Raw genomic sequence first — 11,230 nt, forward strand, 5'->3', positions numbered from 1 at the left:
CGTTCCCACAGAAGCCCACAGGAGTGTTGCCAATGGACCGCAGTGGGAGTAAGATAGGAGCCATTGGCATTAGTGGTGGGAGTTTCAAAAGCTGCTAAGAGACTTAGGAGCGCAAAGCTCCTTTGGCCCTGATTCTCTGTTGCCTGGCACATTGTGTAGTTGTTCACAACCATGCAAAGGCATGGCGAAATGATACCAAGTCAGAATGGAGCTGGGCACTGGGGGACTGGGCCCTTGTTTAGTTGGCTTGATAACTATGGGCCATTGCATTCCGCCCACTCATTATTATCTTGTGCAGAGGGGATGACAGGCTCTCACAGGCAGAGTAGGGAAGCCCAAGCAGCATAATCCTTCCTTTTCCATCCATATCTTACAGAAGTCCCTCTGTGTGAACTTCAGGGGTTACAGAATGTGGTGGCTATATCAGTGGTTAGAGCGGAAGATTAGCTGCTCCACACAGCACAATCCACTTCCAGACCTGTGGAGATTCTGGTTGAATTCCCAAGGACAGTTAATCACTATTTCAGCTTGCACCGTTTTAGTGCTAGTGTGGACGGAGGACTCACTGGCATAACAACGGTTTCAATAGTCCTGCCGCCACAGTCCCACAATGCTCTAGGCAATGCTGACATTTCTCACAAATTGTGCTAGGAATTGTGGGATAGGTTCGCTTGTGGCAGAGCAACTGCAACTGTGTGGATGTGGGGCAGAACTGTAGCAGTTCAGACTACGAATCAGCATGACTAGCATGGATGCACCGAATTATGGTCAGAGACTCTGAATACACTCACCAAGAGAAGCTAGTGAATAAACTGCTGAAGTATGATGCCTTCCTTCTTTGCTTTAGAGTCCGTAATTAAACAGAGTCCTCCCATCCTGGGTCTGAGTCTGAACAAATCTGCCAATTCTGCTCTCTGAAGGAGCATGGGGTGGCCAAGGTTAAGGAAAGTCGTTCTATCATCAAGTTCCAATGAAAGTCTTTGATGGTGCTGCATCTGCAGCTCTGCCAGCCACTGCTGGATTACGGGCTGCTATATATCAGCATAGAGCCCAATCTCTGAGCCTCCCTGGGTAGCACCTTTGCAGAAATCTTTATTCTCCTGTATCACTGGATTCTATCTGATTTTTATGCTGCAAACCCAAGTCAAACCTTCCACATAAATAACACAAGCTTTCAAAATACTGGGAACGGACTTTTACTAGGAGCCCAGACCGTCAGGTTTGCCAGACAAGTTCAGCCCAATGATCCCTCAAGTCTGCCATCCTGCTTCCAGCAGTGGTCCGTGCCTAGTGCTGACAGCAAATTCTTCAGATGTCAGGCATGCATTATAAATGGTTATTTGCATGCAGAGGGAAGCTGGAAAGACGAGATGGATCACCTGGCACGTCAATCACAATTCACAATGCCAATCCTCCCCACAGAATAACCGTGTTCTCCCAGCCCGAATCATTGTGATAGGAAATTGCATATAAATAGAAACATTTCAGAAGAAAAAAAAAGGAAAGGCAAGTAATTGAGTCCAAAAGGAAATGAATGGTGAGGCAAACAGATGCAGCTCAGCTAAAATAACACTGCAGACAAATACACTTCTATTTGCCTCCCTCCACCCCCAGATAAGAAATGTGTGGAACTGCCTGTTCTCAGTATAGATGCTGTGGTACCCAAAAGCCAAGGCTGTGGTACCCAAAAACTACCTATCTATCTAGGGCATGGTGAGGGGGGAGGAGTTTCCCAAGGGCCCAGGCCCACCCTCCAGGCCACCTGACTGGAGCTGGAAATTTGTCAGAGGGGCAGCTGGGCCAAGTCTGAGTGGTGGTGTGACCCCATGCACCTGCTTGCTCCCCCCACCTTTGCAGTCTCTCCAGCACCCATGGGCAGTGGGCACCTCCAGCCCCTGGGAAGAAGCAGAGCAGGGAGCACCAGGAAAGCCCGGTCCCTGGGATGGTGGGAGGATTGGAGCCAGGCTTTTGGTGCTTTCTGGGGAAGTGGAGCTGCAGAAGCAAGATGGGGTCTGGGGCTCCCCAAACTGCCTGGACCTTGGTGGGGGAGGTGCTCTCCAGTTTTACTGCCTCTCTGGGTAAGAGCTGGGTGCTGGGTGTGGGGCAGGGAGATCGTTCGGCTGAGTGCAGAAGCGAGAGCTGGGAGAGGGGCAGTGGGTGTGGGTCTGGGTGCAGGATGGAAAGTGTGGGTCTGGGTCTGGGTGCTGGGACAGTGTGGGGAGGAGTGTGTGGAGCTGAGTACAGTGGGAGAGAGCTTGAGGCTGGGTGCAGAGCAGTTGAGGGAGAACACTGGGCCCACTCATTAGGAAAATTATGGTTGTGCTCCTGTTATCCATTCATCCCTCCCTCCCTCCCAGTAGTGTCTAAGCACTGTACTCCAGGGGACTTATTTTCTACTGTCTTGCATGTTGTGCATGACTTGACTTCTCTTGATAGAGAGTGCAAGGTTGGTGTGAAAAAATGGTACCATCCTGGTTTGGTAACTTAGTATGCCCATGTTGCACAGGTGTCAAAGACTACACAAGGGGTAAAGTAGTGGAGTATCAGAGCCAATGTTTGTTCTTTATTAGATCCCAGGTAGATAAAATACAGGGAGATAAGACAGACATATCTGGAATAATTTAGGTTTCTGCAAATCCATAGTTTGGGCTTCCTTTCTTTTTTTTCCTGTTGGACCCTTTCTACAGCAGCCAGCAAGTGTTTGCAGGGGGCAATTTGATTGAAAGGGCAATTCATCTAATAACCTGGGGGCCCTCAGCCATTGGAAGGTCATGTACAATGTTAGTGAATATTTAGCTATTTTCTTACTTGAAGGGTGAGAGCTAAAAATCAGAAAGAGCAAAGTGTATGATATTACCCTGCTACGTACTACTGAAGATAGCATCCACCCTACTGCCAGCCATTCTGAACAGTCACTGATCACAACAAGGGCCATGTGGCCTAGGAAAGGTCCCATGAACTCCATGTGTATGCACTATCATGGTAAGCTTGGCCACGCCCATGTGTGGCTTGACGCCTTCTTTGTGTAAACTGTGTATGTTGACAGACTGTACATCCTTTAGCCAACTTTTCAGTGTGGATATTGATGTCTGGCCACCAGACCTAACTTGTTGGCAACGCTTTCATTTTAACCCCCCCTTGATAGTCTCAATGCAGCTCTTCCAGCACTTCTGGTGCAGCTTCCTAGGGATGACTGCTCAAATACTCCATAGTAGGCATCCATCATTAATGGCTAGCTATAGAATGCGGGGAGAATACACTTGTGTTTGGCCCACAATTCTTTCTCAGTAGCCTCATACAGCTGTGCTAGAAGGGGATAGTTCCAGTTGCTTTCTTCAGCATCATACAGGTTATTGGTAAGGTATTGCTTTGAAATATGTTACAAATACATCTTTTGCGTCTGACCTGCAGGTTAATTCTCCACTACCCAGCAACAGTGGAGGTGCTATTAGCAGTTAAAACAGTTCCTGTATTCACTTTACATTGAGGATAAACCCTACTCCTCACCACTAAACCCCGTTTACCTTTTAGGGACAATTTTTAAGGCAGCCTTTACATTTGTACATCCAGTTTTATGTGTTTGTACATGCAAACCCTCTTATTTGGACACACACATATGAAACCATCTACCCATGCAAATAGGTGTGCATAAAAGTTGTGGAACAGATCCGAAGCTAGTGTAAACCAGTGCAGCGCCACTGGCCAACGAAGCCACTCTGAGTTAGACCAGCATAGATGCTGAAACTAGGGGTGCTGGGGTGCTGCTGCACACCTTCCCCCTCTGCCCCTCCCCCCAGCGCCCTCTGGCTTGAAGTGGTGGTTTCCATTCTGTGCAGGGTTTACAGTTTGGTTCAATGGCTCTCAACAGACCCACGATAAAAATTGTTCCCGCATCCCTGGACACCAGCTAAGGATCTGGCCCACATGTGTAGGTTTTAGAGGCTGGTTTGATCACTTCAGCATTTGTATGCACAGTTGCCTTTTTGCACATGCAAATGCAGTTTTTTGAACATGCAAGTGCAGGGAAACCCACTGACTGTTAAGGAAATGAGCACATTGTGGAGGGGACCAAAATATTTACTTGTGCCTCAGGAATGTTGTAAGTTTTAATTAATTAGGTCTCAGTCCTGCTCCTACTGAGGTAAGTGGAAAAATTCCTATTGACTTAAATGGAAGCTGTTCCAGGCCTTAATAAGAATGGTTTTAGGGGTATATCAGTATACAGCTTTACCACTAGATGGCAGTGTAGGCAAGCATCATTACAAGCAATATGGGGCTTCCACTGCCACAAAAGCATCCCAAACATTTAATTAATAAAAATGATGTGATGGGCCAGTAAAAAATAAAACTCCTGCCATATCAGTAATGAAACCAAGAGGCAAAAGGTGACCTAGAGTGTTCTCAGAGCCCAGCTGGCAGAGCTCAGTGCTTGGTTTAGTTGATTTACTTCGCTAGCTGGCTTATGCTAACGTGCGGGTTATAAATCATGCTGCGTGAGTGCAAGTCAGACTCATTTCTTTTATGTCTGACCTTTAATTCACCTCGTATCCTAGTTATTATTTGGAGTTTGAATAGCGATGAGGGATGTTAGGAGCCTCTCTCTATATATATAAACAAGAGTCCACGAAGGAATTAAAAATCTCTGGGCCTGGAAGGACTAAGTGCAGTGAGAGTCAGGAAGCATTATATTGTGACCTTTACTTATAACTGTCTAACTCTTTGTGTAGCCTTACAAGACATGCCAATGAGGCAGTGTGGTCAGTGAATTGGGCACTAGACAAGGGCTCAGGGAACCTGGGTTTTAATCCCATTGTGTAACATTGGCCATGTCACCTCTGTTTCCTTTTAGCACACATATAGTGCTGGGTGGGAAACCGCTTTCTCATCCCATGAGCGATTTTTGACATTTCAAATTTTCCATCCCAAATTGGGACATTAAATTAAAAATGTCAAACAAATGTCGCAAACCAAAAATCCAAAAAAGGCTTTTGGTTCAGGTCAATCAGAATGGTTCATTTTGATTTCAACCTACCTCCGCCCATTTATCCGTGAAAATTCATTAACATTTCAAAACAAAAAGTAACTTTGACTAAAAAAAAACACCAACATTTTTCCGTTCTACAATCTCAAAACTTGTTTTAAAACCAAAAATGTTTCAATTTGTGAGTTTAATTGAACCAGATACTATTTCACAAACCATTCTGGTTTTGACAAATCAGCATCTTTTGGCTAAAAAAAAAAAGGTTTAATTGAAAAATTCACGACTGGCTCTGAACACAATCTCAGTTGAGGCCTTCAGATGCTACCGTAATATAAGTAAATAATAATGTGTCTTGATCTTGTTTATTTCACTGGTTGCTCACTGGGGTAGTACGATGTAATAACTATAAGGTGCCTGTGAACGGGGCCGGCTCTAGGCACCAGCAAAACAAGCAGGTGCTTGGGGTGGCACATTTCTAGGGCGTCATTCTGGCGCTGGTCCTGCCGCCCCTAGAAATGTGCCCCCGCCGCCCCAGCTCGCTTCCGCCTGCTCCCCTGAGCGCACCGCCGCTGCTCCACTTCTCCACCCCCACAGGCTTGCCGCGCGAAACAGCTGTTTGGTGCGGCAAGCCTGGGAGGGAGGGAGGAGAAGCTGAGCTGCGGCGTGCTCAGGGGAGGCGGCGGCGGCGGTGGAGCGGAGGCGAGCTGGGGCGGGGAGCGGTTCCTCTATCCCCTCTCCCCCGTTACTTCCTGCGCTCGCCTGAGAGGGAGGGGGAAGAAGCGGAGTGGCGGCATGTTCAGGGGAGCAGGCGGAGCGGAGGTGAGCGAGGGTGGTGGGGGGAGTGCAGGAAGTAACGGGGGAGGGCGGTAGAGGAACCACAGGAAGCAATGGGGGGGAAATGCGGCACGCCCGGGGGAGCAGGCGGGGCCGGGGATTTGGGGAAGGGGTTGGGAAGGGGCAGAGTTGGGGCGGAGCCAGGGGCGGGGAGGAGGGCACACAAAAAAAGCAGGGGTGGCCAAAATTTTTTTTGCTTGGGTCGGCAAAAATCCTAGAGCCGGCCCTGCCTGTGAAGGTACTGGGGCATCAACCATACAGTCATAGTCCAACACAGCATAAAAGGGCCAAAGAATGGCTGCCCTTCTGTGGCTGTATAAAGGGAAGGGAAAGGAAAGGACATGGGCAGTGGTGAGCTGGAGCCGGTTCGCGCGAACCGGTTGTTAAATTTTGAAGCAGTTTTAGAACCGGTTGTTAACCTGCTTCCTTGCAGGGGGCACTGAGGCTTTGGTGGGCTCCAGCCAGGAAGTGATGTAATTCCTCCTTCGGCCGCCGGGGGCGCTGCGCTGCGGGAGTCATGTGGGCTGCCACCTGGCCCTGGGCACGAGCCCTGGTTCTGCTGCTGCTCCCCCGACCCCTGGCCCTGGGGCTCCCACTGTTCTGCTGGGCCTGGGCTACATCCTGCTGCCCGGGCTGCTCCAAGCCGCTCTCCCCGTGAGTACCCACCACCCTGCCCGCAGCCAACCCGTCTCCAGCCACCCCCCGCACCCCCTGCCCTGCCCAGAGCCAGCCCCACATCCCCTGCCCTGTCTCCAGCCACCCCCACACCCCCTGCCCTGCCTGCAGCCAGCCCCACACCCCCTACCCTGTCCCCAGCCAACCCCTGCCGCATGCACCCCCTGCCCTGCCCGCAGCCAGCCCTGCACCCCCTGCCTCCAGCTAGCTCTGCCCCATGCCCCTCTCTGCAGCTGGCCCCTGCACTGATGCCTTGCAGTTCCCAGGGCAGTAACCCTGCACACCTGCTTCAATGAGGGGTGCAGGGAGCAGCTGGGACCCACACATGTGCACACCCTAGGGTGACCAGACAGCAAGTGTGAAAAATCAGGACAGGGGGTGGCGGGTAATAGGAGCCTATATAAGAAAAAGACCCCACAATCTGGACTGTCCTGGAATTTTAAAAATTTCTCCCGGGAAAATACGGAGGTGTGGTAACCCTATTGATACAAAAAATACATACTGTGGCACATCCCTTAAATCAGAACTTTTTATAGGGAACCGGTTGTTAAGATTTTGGCAGCTCATCACTGGACATGGGGCCTCCTTCCCTCAATGCAACCATATAGGAGACAGACTTATTGCTGGGCAGCAAAATCCACTCCTTCCTCATAAAGCCCAAGAGTTCTGAATTTATGTGGAACACCTTTGTGCCAGTGGCACGGGGTGCTGAGCCACTGTGTCCATCGTAACCTTCTAAACTGAGATGCCGGGCTGGCAGGGACACCCTTTCCACAGGGAACTGGGTCTGTGTGGGCACCCTTCTGTGACCACTGGGTCTGCTGGCTCTTCTTCCCCACTGTGCAAAGTTTAAACAGTGTTGAGAGCCTCGCCCTGTTCCTCTGCACATTGGTGAATTTCACTTCCAAGTTCAACAGAGGGCCCACTAACGGAGCTGGCAATGCTGCAGTCCCCAAAGGGAACATGCAGAGCTCAATGGGTTCCCTCTTGGAAATACCCTCCCTGCCATCTCTAAAACTCCTTCCTCCATGATTTAACTCTGGATTGCACTCTGCTTTCCGCAGTATTCCCCCACACACCCCAGCAGTATCCCCTTCCCTCTGGCCATGCCCCCAGGTTCCTCCACCTCCATTAATACCCCCGTGCTGAAGCGGACAGGTGGATCACTGCTGGTTCACCAGTCCTGCTCTGAGGACTCAGAGGTGGTTCATTGGTATGAGATTGTCAGACTTCAAACTGTGGTGGTGTCATCTCTCCATGAACCATCTGTGGTTCACAGTCTGGGGCTGTAGCAGAAGGAAGGGAGCTGGAAGCTGTTCTTCTCATAGCCCTTCAACTACCAGCTCCCTTCTCCTGCTCCTTCCTAGCCTGACGGGGCAGGAGAGCTGGTAGCCAGGAGTGGTGAGGAATGCAGCGTTCACCAGCTCCCCTCCTGCTACTCCTGTCCCAGCTGGTCATTTGCTCAGTTGCAGAGCAGGGCTATAGCCAGGGCATTGCTGGGCAATTGCAGGGCATGTGGAGGGCTGTAGCTGGTAGAGGGGATACTATAGAGGGCTATAGCTGGAGGGAAGGAGGCAGAGACTGAGTGTCTTGTCCATAGGGTGACCAGATGTCCCAATTTTATAGGGACAGTCCCAATATTTGGGGCTTTGTCTTATATAGGCACCTATTCCCCCCACCCCCCATTCGCTGTCCCGATTTTTCACTCTTGCTGTCTGGTCAACCTATTTGTTCGGGAGTACAGTTAAGGACCTGTGGAGCTGGAGTGGGAAAGTATTTCTGGGGATGGTGATGGGAGGGAATAATGGGCACCAGGGTGGGGGTTTAGGGTGTGGGGCTGAGAGGACAGGGGCACTTCTGGAGAGCAGGCACGTACGGTGGGAGTTCTGGGGGAAGGGAGATACTGTGGTGCATAGGGGGCAGTTTCACCTGGTGAACTCAGGCGTTTGCTGCCTGAGGGAGTTGGCAGAGAGGAGAGCTGCTCCAGCTAACAGCCCACACTTTGGGCCAGCACGTTGCATCCACGCTGGCCCTCAGTCAACCGAGCCTGCACTGACTGGGGCTCTGTTGGGGGTTACCCTACAAATCACAGGAGGGCTAACTAGCACTAATTGTTGGCTCACTGAAAGTTATATGACTGCCAGGGGTATTTCAATTGGCTGAGGGGAAAAAATGCTGTTTACCCTTGCAAATGCCTCCAGTATGGCGCAGGCCGTGCCTCGCTGAACAGGAGTGCGTGTGAAGCGAGCTACTTCTCTGAAGGGGAGGCAGAATCCAGGCTTCAGTGAAATACTGTTTATCAGATGCTTTGAGCTCCTGAGCTGATGAAAGCCGCTACAGTAGCCAGGCCAAAGCATTATTTTTTTGATAATTTTATTATCAGATTGTATAGAAGTTTTGTCCCAATGTCCCAGTATGCTTGAACACGTATAGCACTATATGACACAGCCCTTTGTTATGTCATAATGGAAAGCAAAAATAATTGGATAAAAAGCAAAGGATGTCTTCTCAAGCATCTCTGCAGTTAGTTATCGTTTGCTTTCACTAGTCTGCTATTGAAACTCTAGGATAAATACAATCCCGCAATGTGTTTCCTATGGTCTGTGCCACTGAAGGCCGGGGTAGCTTATTTCTTCTAGCTTTTCTTTACCTGTGTGTTTTTTTGCTAAATGTAGCCTCAGTGTTTAAGAAAGCAGGCAGGGCTTTTATTGTGAAAAGAGCCTCTTCAAAGTAGCTGGCAGCCCCCCCCCCCTCTTCTCCCCTCCCCACAGGGAGGTGGGTCTGGACTGCCGGGCTGTTATACACTTTAAAACTAGCAGTTGAAGTTTGCCAGTTGTACACTGTGGATATGCACTAGCTATTGAAGTGCATTTGGGCCCATAATACCAGATTATACTCCTCACACTCGTGCACCCATCCAGCACACGGCTAAGAACAGTTCCAGCAAGGAAAAAATAACACACACTGGACCCTTCTGTAAAGTTTGATGACAACTTACCAGCAAGGATTTATGAAAACCAAACACTCTTTGGAATAATTAGCAGGAGGTAGAAATTGCAAAAAGCCCCGGCTGAGCAGTGCATATTGGTTGGGATAGGCACCCTGGAGTGACAACATCTGGTTGTAATTAAAAAGGAGATAAAAATGGAGAGAGGAGACATTGATTAGTAGATGAAGTTTTTTTTTTAAATTTTTGTGTGTGTGTGTGTGGTTTCTTCTGCAAACCCCGTGCAAAAGCCCTGCAAATGGATTATGCCTAAGAACCGCAGGGTTTAGTTTCTGAAAAGGACAAGACTACAGTGTGCAGTGTCTTCTGCAGGAGATGAACATAGAAGGTGGCTAAGGAAGAAGAGGAGGAGCCCCTCTGTCTGCATTGCAAAGATATGGTATGATTTACATGCTTTACTGCAAAGCTTGTGGCGTAAAAAGGTGTTCGGGCTGTTAAGAAGCATTAGCCATTCAGGATAGTCATAGAATCAGCCAGGCAGGTCATTTTATTGTCCAAGGTGGTACTGAGAAAATTGGGCTTAGACCTGTTTAGATGGTTTGGTGCACAGGTAGGCAAACAAGAAGCTCATCTTCCCCCTGTTAAATAAACGTTGTCTGGATTCATTCTTTATAATTTTATGGCTGGACAGTCAAGAAACTGCAAAGAGGCTTTGAAATACAATTCCCCAGAGATCAGTGGATAATGCTAGTCTGGTATATCTGGTTATTCAGAAGCACGCTTGCGCCAGTTTGCTCTGTTGGTCAGCTAGGTGAAACAGGGAACATGTCAGCAGAGAGGGTTTAAAAAAATAAGTGTATAAAGAAATAAACTATGCAATCTCTGGTGACATAGTAATAAATAATGAACTGAATAATTGTTGGCTATACAGACTGAAAGGGGATGGATAATGAGCCTGGATAGTGAATAATGGAACTCTGCTACCGTTATCATATCTGTATGTACAAATTGATGAAAGGAGTGGGAAAAGAAATCTAAATTGAAATTCCTAAGGCCACACAATCAGCTAGTTTGCTGGCTTTTCCCTCTCCAGACTTCCAATTATAACCCCTCATGATCCTCGTTTTCTTTCTCCCACTCTGATGTGCCTACTTGAAAGGATGGGGCAAACTTAGAGCCATATGAAAATACAACATTCCTGTGGTGAAATGTTCTACCATTGTGTTTTGTCTGTTTTCACACTCATGACACACTGTTTCCATTACAGTTTCACCAAAAAATTTTTAATTTGGCTGCATAAAAAGTGCAAAATTGAGAAATGCCACACAGTAAACCCAACTTTTCTACAAATGGTCCTGTTTTAACATGAAGATTTCCTGAAAACCAGACTAGTTTTAACTTGCAAAAAAAAATAGCTCAGATTTGTGGCAAATATTTTGTTACCCACTAGTACAAACATGTGAGCCTGATATGGAATGAAACCAGTTTTCTTTTCTCCCCTCAGTATTGGGTTTCATGTTAAAGGTGAAGTGTCTGTCTCTGTTCAAGATATTTGTGGTTCCTGTAAAACCTGCTACTTGTGGAGATACCCAGCACACATTATAGAACATGTCAATTGTCAAAGTCTTAGACTCCCTGTCCACTGCATGGATTTGTAAACTATTATAAATCAAACCCTTCGTTTCTGTTCTGCCAGTCAACACCGTTTATTCCCAACTAGCCTGAGGGCATCATAGGATGGCGCTGATGGTAACAGTGCCTCAAAAACCCTGGCACTAGCTAGCCACTGACTA

The sequence above is a fragment of the Lepidochelys kempii genome, chromosome 2 (genome assembly GCF_965140285.1).
Source record: "Lepidochelys kempii isolate rLepKem1 chromosome 2, rLepKem1.hap1, whole genome shotgun sequence".
In the NCBI taxonomy this organism is placed as follows: domain Eukaryota; kingdom Metazoa; phylum Chordata; order Testudines; family Cheloniidae; genus Lepidochelys; species Lepidochelys kempii.